The sequence below is a fragment of the Vombatus ursinus genome, unplaced genomic scaffold, assembly GCF_900497805.2.
Source record: "Vombatus ursinus unplaced genomic scaffold, bare-nosed wombat genome assembly UNPS02011700.1, whole genome shotgun sequence".
NCBI classification, from domain to species: Eukaryota; Metazoa; Chordata; class Mammalia; order Diprotodontia; family Vombatidae; genus Vombatus; species Vombatus ursinus.
Genome location: NW_020951478.1, coordinates 905,351 through 912,844, shown reverse-complemented (window position 1 = coordinate 912,844; position 7,494 = coordinate 905,351). Strand labels below are relative to the sequence as shown.

The 7,494-nt window shown below is 37.7% G+C and overlaps 1 non-coding gene across 1 annotated transcript; it reads right to left on the bottom strand.

Moving 5' to 3' along the window:
- Nucleotides 1-2,358: 2,358 nt before the first annotated feature.
- On the bottom strand, nucleotides 2,359-2,431 carry TRNAK-UUU. The gene has a single exon. It is a non-coding gene; the product is annotated as a tRNA-Lys (tRNA).
- Between the last annotated feature and the right edge of the window lie 5,063 nt (nucleotides 2,432-7,494).

The window sequence follows — 7,494 nt, the reverse complement described above, 5'->3', positions numbered from 1 at the left end:
CAAGAGTAGGATTGAGCTAAAATTATATCTAACTACCACATCTCCCATGTTAACATTCTAGGGGTTACAATACTTTGGGGAGACCAGGATCAACACCACATTCCATGATCATGCTTCGAAGGAGGGCAGCATTTAGCTTATATTCACCAACCAGTTTAGCTTTCTCCCAGCAAATACTCCTTACCCAAAACACCATCACAAATGGCAAATAAACCTTTTTATCAAAGTAGGCAATAAATAGAAATCAAAGAAATTATACCGATTAACACAGACAATAGAATACATCAGTGGACTATCCTCTCTGCCTCTCACTTTGGGTAATATTTTCCTAAAAATATTATTTGTATTAATATTTTAGTGAGATAAAATGGTTTTTAATGAATAAAATTAAAATATTTTAAAATATTGTTTATGTAAACTATATCTCAATTTTTAAAATTTCCATTTGTATGTATGTTAAATAATATATAAAATATATAAAACCATTTCCCATTTTTTATTTTCAATAACTTATTTTAATAATTCAGGGTTACATATTTTTATTTTTATACCTTATCTTTTTTCTTTCATCTTTTTTTATTATAAATTCTAATCTGATGAGTTGCTTGGTTTGACAGTGCACAGATAGTTGACTCAGGGATATCTCCCATATCAATAATAAGTCTTTTTCCCATTGGGTTAAAATTCAGTCAATTTCATTCTTTGATTTAAAATTTGGTGTCATCTATATCCAGCACATACCAATATTTTTTTTAAGAAAATTTTCATGATGTGAAAACATGGGGTTTCTCTATCTTCTACAAGTCTTTGGCTTCTTTCATTTCTTTCTCCTGAATCATACTTTCTCATTTTTCCCCACCCTCACCTTTCTTCCTAGCTGTATTGATGATTATAACCTGGTGAGCTTCAAGAGGTCAGGAAGGTCAGTCATCCAAGGTCCAGGAATAGATACCATTCTGGGTTTTGCATCCAAACCAACATCAAGGCCCATATGAGTGAGGAGAGACCAACTGAGACCAGGCCCAGCGCTAGTTGAAACATAGACTCATCCATTGTCAATGCCATATTTGGACATGAATTTAGGGAGACCACTGCTATGAAGAAAATGTGCTAAATCTGAGTACAATCTCCCCAGAAGCTGATAGTTTGATAGTTGGGGGGAGTATGGTACTCAGCTGTTAGGAAGAAATGTCTGAAACAATGTAGGTGGCACTGGACCTGGAGTCATAAAGACCTAAGTTCACATCTGGCCTCAGACAATAGCTGTGTGACCATGGGCAAGTCTCTTAACTTTGGTTTGCCTATTTGTAAAGCATTTAGCACAACGCCTGGCACATAGTCAGTGCTTTATAAGGTTTATTCCCTTCTCCTTCTCTACCTCTATGCCTGCTATATCTTCAAAGTAAATACTCCTTTGTAAAAGTTAATAGATGTAAATAGCTGGAATGTAATTGGGGTGCTAGTCACCCAGGGCCAACAATAGGAAATACACCAGAATGGGTCCTTAAGTCATTAGCATTAGAGAAAGACGCCCTCTAATCCCTCAGAGGTATCTGCAGAACCCCAAGGGGGAGAGGTTGCCAGCCTTGCTCTCAGAGTGAGACCAAAGTAATCGTTACATTTACAAAGATATCTGCCGTACAAGGAGCAGATCAAAGTCTAAGAGAACAATAAAAGAATTCGTTTCTTAGTCTCACAAACTTTTCTGTAATAGGTTTAGCAATATATTAACACTTATCCAATGAGTAGATTAGTTCTCTTGCTTCCCAGAGGTAAATTTTATGATGCATCCTCATCCCAGTCCTCCTCCTCTTTCTCCTCCACCTCCTCCTCCTCATCATCACATAGAACACTGTCCCTGGAATCCAGAAGACCTGAGTTCAAATGCAGCCTCAGATTTTGACTAGTTGAGTGACCCTGGGCAAGCCACTTAGCCTCTGTTTGCTCCACTTTCCTCATCTGTAAAATGGGAATAATAATAGCGCCTATCTCCCGGGGTTGTTGTGAGGATCAAATGAAAAAAATAATTGTAAAACACTTCTCCCAGGGCTTAACACACAGTAAGTGCTATATAAATGTTAACTATTATTATTAATAATAACAATAAATAGTATTAGTAATAATAATAACTACCAGTGATACATGGTATCCCAAAAGTCTTAGTGCCATTTTGGTGTTTTTAGTTTTTTTTTTTTTTGTTAGGCAGTGAGGTTAAGTGACTTACCCAGCTAGTAATTGTTAAGTGTCTGAGGCCATATTTGAACTCAAGTCCTCCTGACTCCAGGGCCTCTGCTCTATCCACTGCACCACCTCGCTGCCCCTTAAAGTATCTTTTACTTGCGATAAGGAACAGTGGTTTGCCCAGACAGGGATTTGAACCCTGGACCCTCAGATTAAAAATCTGATGCTCTACCAACTGAACTATCCAGGGCCACATCTTAGGGCCATTTTAAGCTACTAAAGCTTAAAGTTTGCAAAGCAGTTTACAGATAATTTGATCCTATTTGATTTATGTGATGGTAAAGACATTATAGCAATTTTGTTATAAGTTCACCTAAAGAATTGTCCCTACATCTTATAAGAAGTATTTGCTCCTTAGAAAACCATTCAATCTTCTTTTTTTTTTTTTAGGCAATTGTGGTTAAGTGACTTGCCCAGGGTCACATAGCTAGTAAGTGTCAAGTGTTTGGTCTGAGGCGGCATTTCAACTCAGGTCCTCCTGACTTCAGGGCCGGTGCTCTATCCACTGCGCGACCTAACTGCCCCAATTCAATCTTCTTGTAATACATATGAGATAAAGAATGTTTTTCTCTAAATAAGATTTAAAATACTCCTTGAAAAAAAACAACAAACTCTATTATCTCTAAAAGTGCTAAAATTTTAATTAAGTTTTTTAATCCTGTCTTAACAGGTATATTTTTTAAGTCTTATCCTTAAAGACCAAAAAGAGGCACACATTTGGTAGTTTGAGCTGGCAAAACTCACCCCCAAGATGAGACAAAATGTAAATACTGCACAGCAAAACAACGTGCCAAGCCTAAAAAAGGAAGCCAAAGAGAGTAAGACCAGTCTAGAAAATAGATTAATTTCCCATATAGGCAATGGCAAAAGTTCAAAACTCTACACAAAGGATATCCTTTATCTGATATTCACCTTGAAAAGTAACCACATATGTCCATTTTTTTTCTAGTTTTAAGTACAAGGACATTTAGTTTATTAAATTATCATCAGTGTAATAGAGCACAGGAAAAGCTCTAAGTATATTTTAAACAACTTATTATTCCTAGTTTTCAAAGTATTTTTCAATAACATATGACAAATCTTAAATTCTAATACTTACATTTTTCTAAAATTATATTTGGTAATTAAAGTCCTTTGCAATCTGTCTCTAGCCTATATTTCCTGGCTGATTACACATGATTACATCTCTCTCATGCATTCCACATTCCATCTAAACTGGAGTTGGTATTTCCCATACAATAGTGGGTTCTCAGACTTTTCGGTTTCAAGATCCTTTTATTTATTTTTTTAAATTAAAATTTTATTTATTTTCTCAAATATTTACCAATTACATTTTCACATGATTTTAAAACATTATTTATTTACTCTTAACATTTAAAAAAAAATGAGTTCCAAATTCTGACCCACCCACCCCTACCCCACCTACTGAGAAGGCAAGCAATATGATATCCATTAAACATGTGAAAATATGCAAAACACGCTCCCTTTACACTCTTAGAAATAACTGAAGACCTCAAAGAGGTCTTATGCTTATGTTTATGTGAACTATGTTTATGTTTACTGCATCAGAAAATAAAATCTTAAAATTATGAAGAGTTTTGATGTCATGGACTCCTTAAAAAAATCTCAGGAATCCCCAAGGGTCCTCAGACCACACTCTGAGAAATGCTGCCATATAGAATTTGAGAACTGGAAGGACCCTCAGCAGCCACCCAGTTCAACACATACATAAAGGGAATACCACTATAATTTCCCAGCAAGTGTTCATCTTGTGTTTGCCGGAAGACCTCCAAATAGGAGGAACCTACCACCCCCTTAGACGGCCCATCCCACTTGGGGACATCCCTAATTGTGGAGTTTTTTTCTTCCTGACAGCAAGCCAAAATTGGCCTCTTTGCAACTTCTACTCTTTGCTATACTCTGCCCAATAGGACCCAACAGGAAGAAGAAAAAAAAAAACCTATTGACAGATCTTAAAATACTTGAAAACAACTTTTTGTTGTTGTTAGGCCCTCATACTTGAAAAGGACCAATGACATCATGATGCTGAAGTCAAGGTACAGTATTTTCAGCTGTGGCTGATCAGTCCAATAAGCTCTTGGAAGGCTCTACCACAGGGTGGGCACAAATAGTCCATTCGAACATTTGGGATGGAGTTGTTTCTAGATTTCTGCATCTCATGTTTCCTTTGGGCTGCTTCAATTCTGCTTTGCTCATGGAGCAATTCTGTGCCAGCATCTCCCATGTCTTACAATTGATACTAACGTTCTTCAGAGAGACCTTGAGAGTGTCCTTGTACCTCTTCTTCTGACCTCCAAGTGAGTACTTGCCTTATAGGAGTTCTCTGTAAAATAGTCTTTTATGTAAATGTGAGTTTGGCATTTAGGTTACATGGCCAGCCCATTGGAGTTGCACTCTCTGTAGTAGAGTTTGAATGCTTGGTAGTTCAGCTCAAGAAAAGACCTCAGCATCTGGTACCTTATCTTGCCAGGTGATATTCTGAATCTTCCCAAGACAAATGAAATGGAAGCAATTCCCTTTCCTGGCATGGTGCTGGTATACTCTCCAGGTTTCACAGGCATACAATAATGAAGTCAGCACAAGAGCTCTATAGACCTTCAGTTTGGCAATTAGTTTAATACCTCTTCTCCTTCACACTTTCTTTCAGAGCCTCCCAAACACTGAGCTAGCTCTGACAATGTGGGCATTAACTTCATCATCTATGTGGACATCCCCAAAAAGTATGCTGCCAAGGTAAGGGAACTTATTCACAATACTAAAATTTCTCCATTTGCGATTACCGATGGTTCCACATATGGATGGTATGGTGCTGGCTGGAGAGAACTGCTGTTTTCTTGGTGTTGATTGTCAGGTCAAAATTAGCAGAAGTGGTAGAGAATTGATCCATATTCTGTTGCATCTCAGCTTCAGAGGCTGCATTGAGAGCACAATCATCTTCAAACCAACTCTCCCTCCACTTTAAAGACCAAGGACTTTAATACTTACAGTCATGAGGACTTGTGGAAGATCATGGTGAAATTTGGTTGCCTGGAGAAGTTCATCAGTACTATATGCCAGTTTCATGATGGTATGTTTGCATTAATTCTGGATGAAAGATGATACTCTTCTACTTTCCCAGTCACAAATAAGAGTGAATAAGAGCTAGGTGCTTGTTCCCATGCTTTTTTGCATAATATTTTCTTTGATGTTGTCAGATGCCTTAAGAACGAAAATAGCATCAAGGTCAGCAACTGTACTGGTGGCAAACTATTTAACTTGTAAAGGCTACAAGCCAAGATTAAAGTGGAGGGAGAGTTGGGGCTCAACTTTTTTCATTTTGTTTTTTAAAACAACCATTATGTAGTCAGATGAGAACTAGGAAAAGTTTTGGTTTGGTTTTTTTGTTACCTTTTTTTCAGACAAGAAAGATATCATTGGTTGCCTTAAGAAAGATCAATTTCAGTAGAATGATTGAGATAGAAGTCACTGGAGTGAATGAGTGGTGCGGCAGTGCAGGCAGGGAATCCTGACTACTCTTTCTAGAATTTGGTTGTCAAGGAAAGAAGAGAGATGTCAGATGGAGGACTTTTTTCTAGGACTTTTTGACTCAATGGCCTACACTCCACATCATCCCGCTTCTCTGTGGCTGACATTGTGGAACTGAAATATGAAGCCAAAAGGGAGAATATAAAGAGAAGGAAAAGGATAGATTCTTGAGAAACATCATCATTAAAGTGTCAGTAAGAAGATGAAAATCCAGTGAAGCAAGAAGAAAAGTAGCTATTAGAAGGACAGAATCCTAGGGAAGATAAGGTATCAAGTAGAAGCAATGGGTTAATTTTATCAGAAGCTTCAGAGAGATCAAAGAGAATAAGGACTAAAAACAGACATTAAATTTGGCCACTAGGAATTCAACAATGACCTTTAAGAAAGCAGTTTCAGTAGAGTGGTGGAATAGCAAGCAAAATACTGGGTAATCAGTAAGTAGAGGTATTTGATATGGACAATTTTTTTCAAGTTTAGCATTGAACGTCTATTCTAGCTCCAACAGTTGTCAGCTGGTCCATTTCATAGATACAAGACACCACCACCAACGTACTGAACAAAAATCTCCAAGTGAACACTAACCTTTTTCCTATACTTATAGCATGCTTTAGCATCTAGACACTGGTTCAACAATCAATTGAAATTTGGAATCAATTCTGAGTCACAGGAGACACTGGAACAGGACAGTCTAGTATCAAAGAAGGTGCTGTACTCTATAAGCAAAGCAGAATTGCAGTAGTTCAAAAGAAACGTGTGATGTGCAAATGTAGAGACTGCACTCCAGATGTTCATATTGACTATTTGTCCCCAACCTATGGTAGAGCCTTCCAAGCTTGTATTTGTCTGATCAGCCACAGTCAGACACACTGTACCTTGACCCCAACATAGTGATGTCATTTTGGTCCTTGAGAATGAAGAACAAAGGGGCAGCTAGGTGGTGCAGTGAATAGAGCTCTGGCCTTGGAGTCAGGAGGTTCAAATCCAGCCTCAGACACTTAACACTTACTAGCTGTGTGACCCTGGTCAAGTCACTTAATCTCGATTGCCTCACCAAAAAAAGAAAGAAAAAAAAAGAGAACAAAGAACAAACAGCCTACCACCTGGCTCAACAGAGGTAAAAGTTAGGTCAGAAATTCTGGTAATGAATTCTGGTAATGGCACCTTGCTTTCCCCACCCCAATCACTGCTCAAAAATTGGGAAGTGAGGAAATCTATCACATTCAGAGATGGGACTTTTTCAAACAGGAGAAAGTTGGGAATTTATCTTGGAGATCTGTTGCAGTTCTCATATCAGCCTTCCTGAGATTCAGTCAGGTATAAAGAATACGCTTCAATAATTCTCATTTAGACTTGGAGGTAGATGGTCATTGACTAATTAATCCTTGCCCTATCATCCAGTGGATGTCACAGAAAAATGTTGTTAACAGAAGTAATAATTAATAAGTAATATTAATAATAATATCATAATCTATGATAATGGGGTAGTGGTGTTTTTGTTGTTGTTAAGTCATTTCAGTCATGTTCATGACCTCATTTGGGTTTTGGGGTTTTGGGGGGGTTTTTTGGTTTTTTTTTTAGCAAAAATACTAGAATGGCTTGCCATTTCCTTCTTATTTTACAGATGAAGAAACTGAGGCAAACAGGATCAAGTGACTTGCCCACAGTCAAACAGCAAATATGTGTTTGGGGCCAGATCTGAGCTCACAA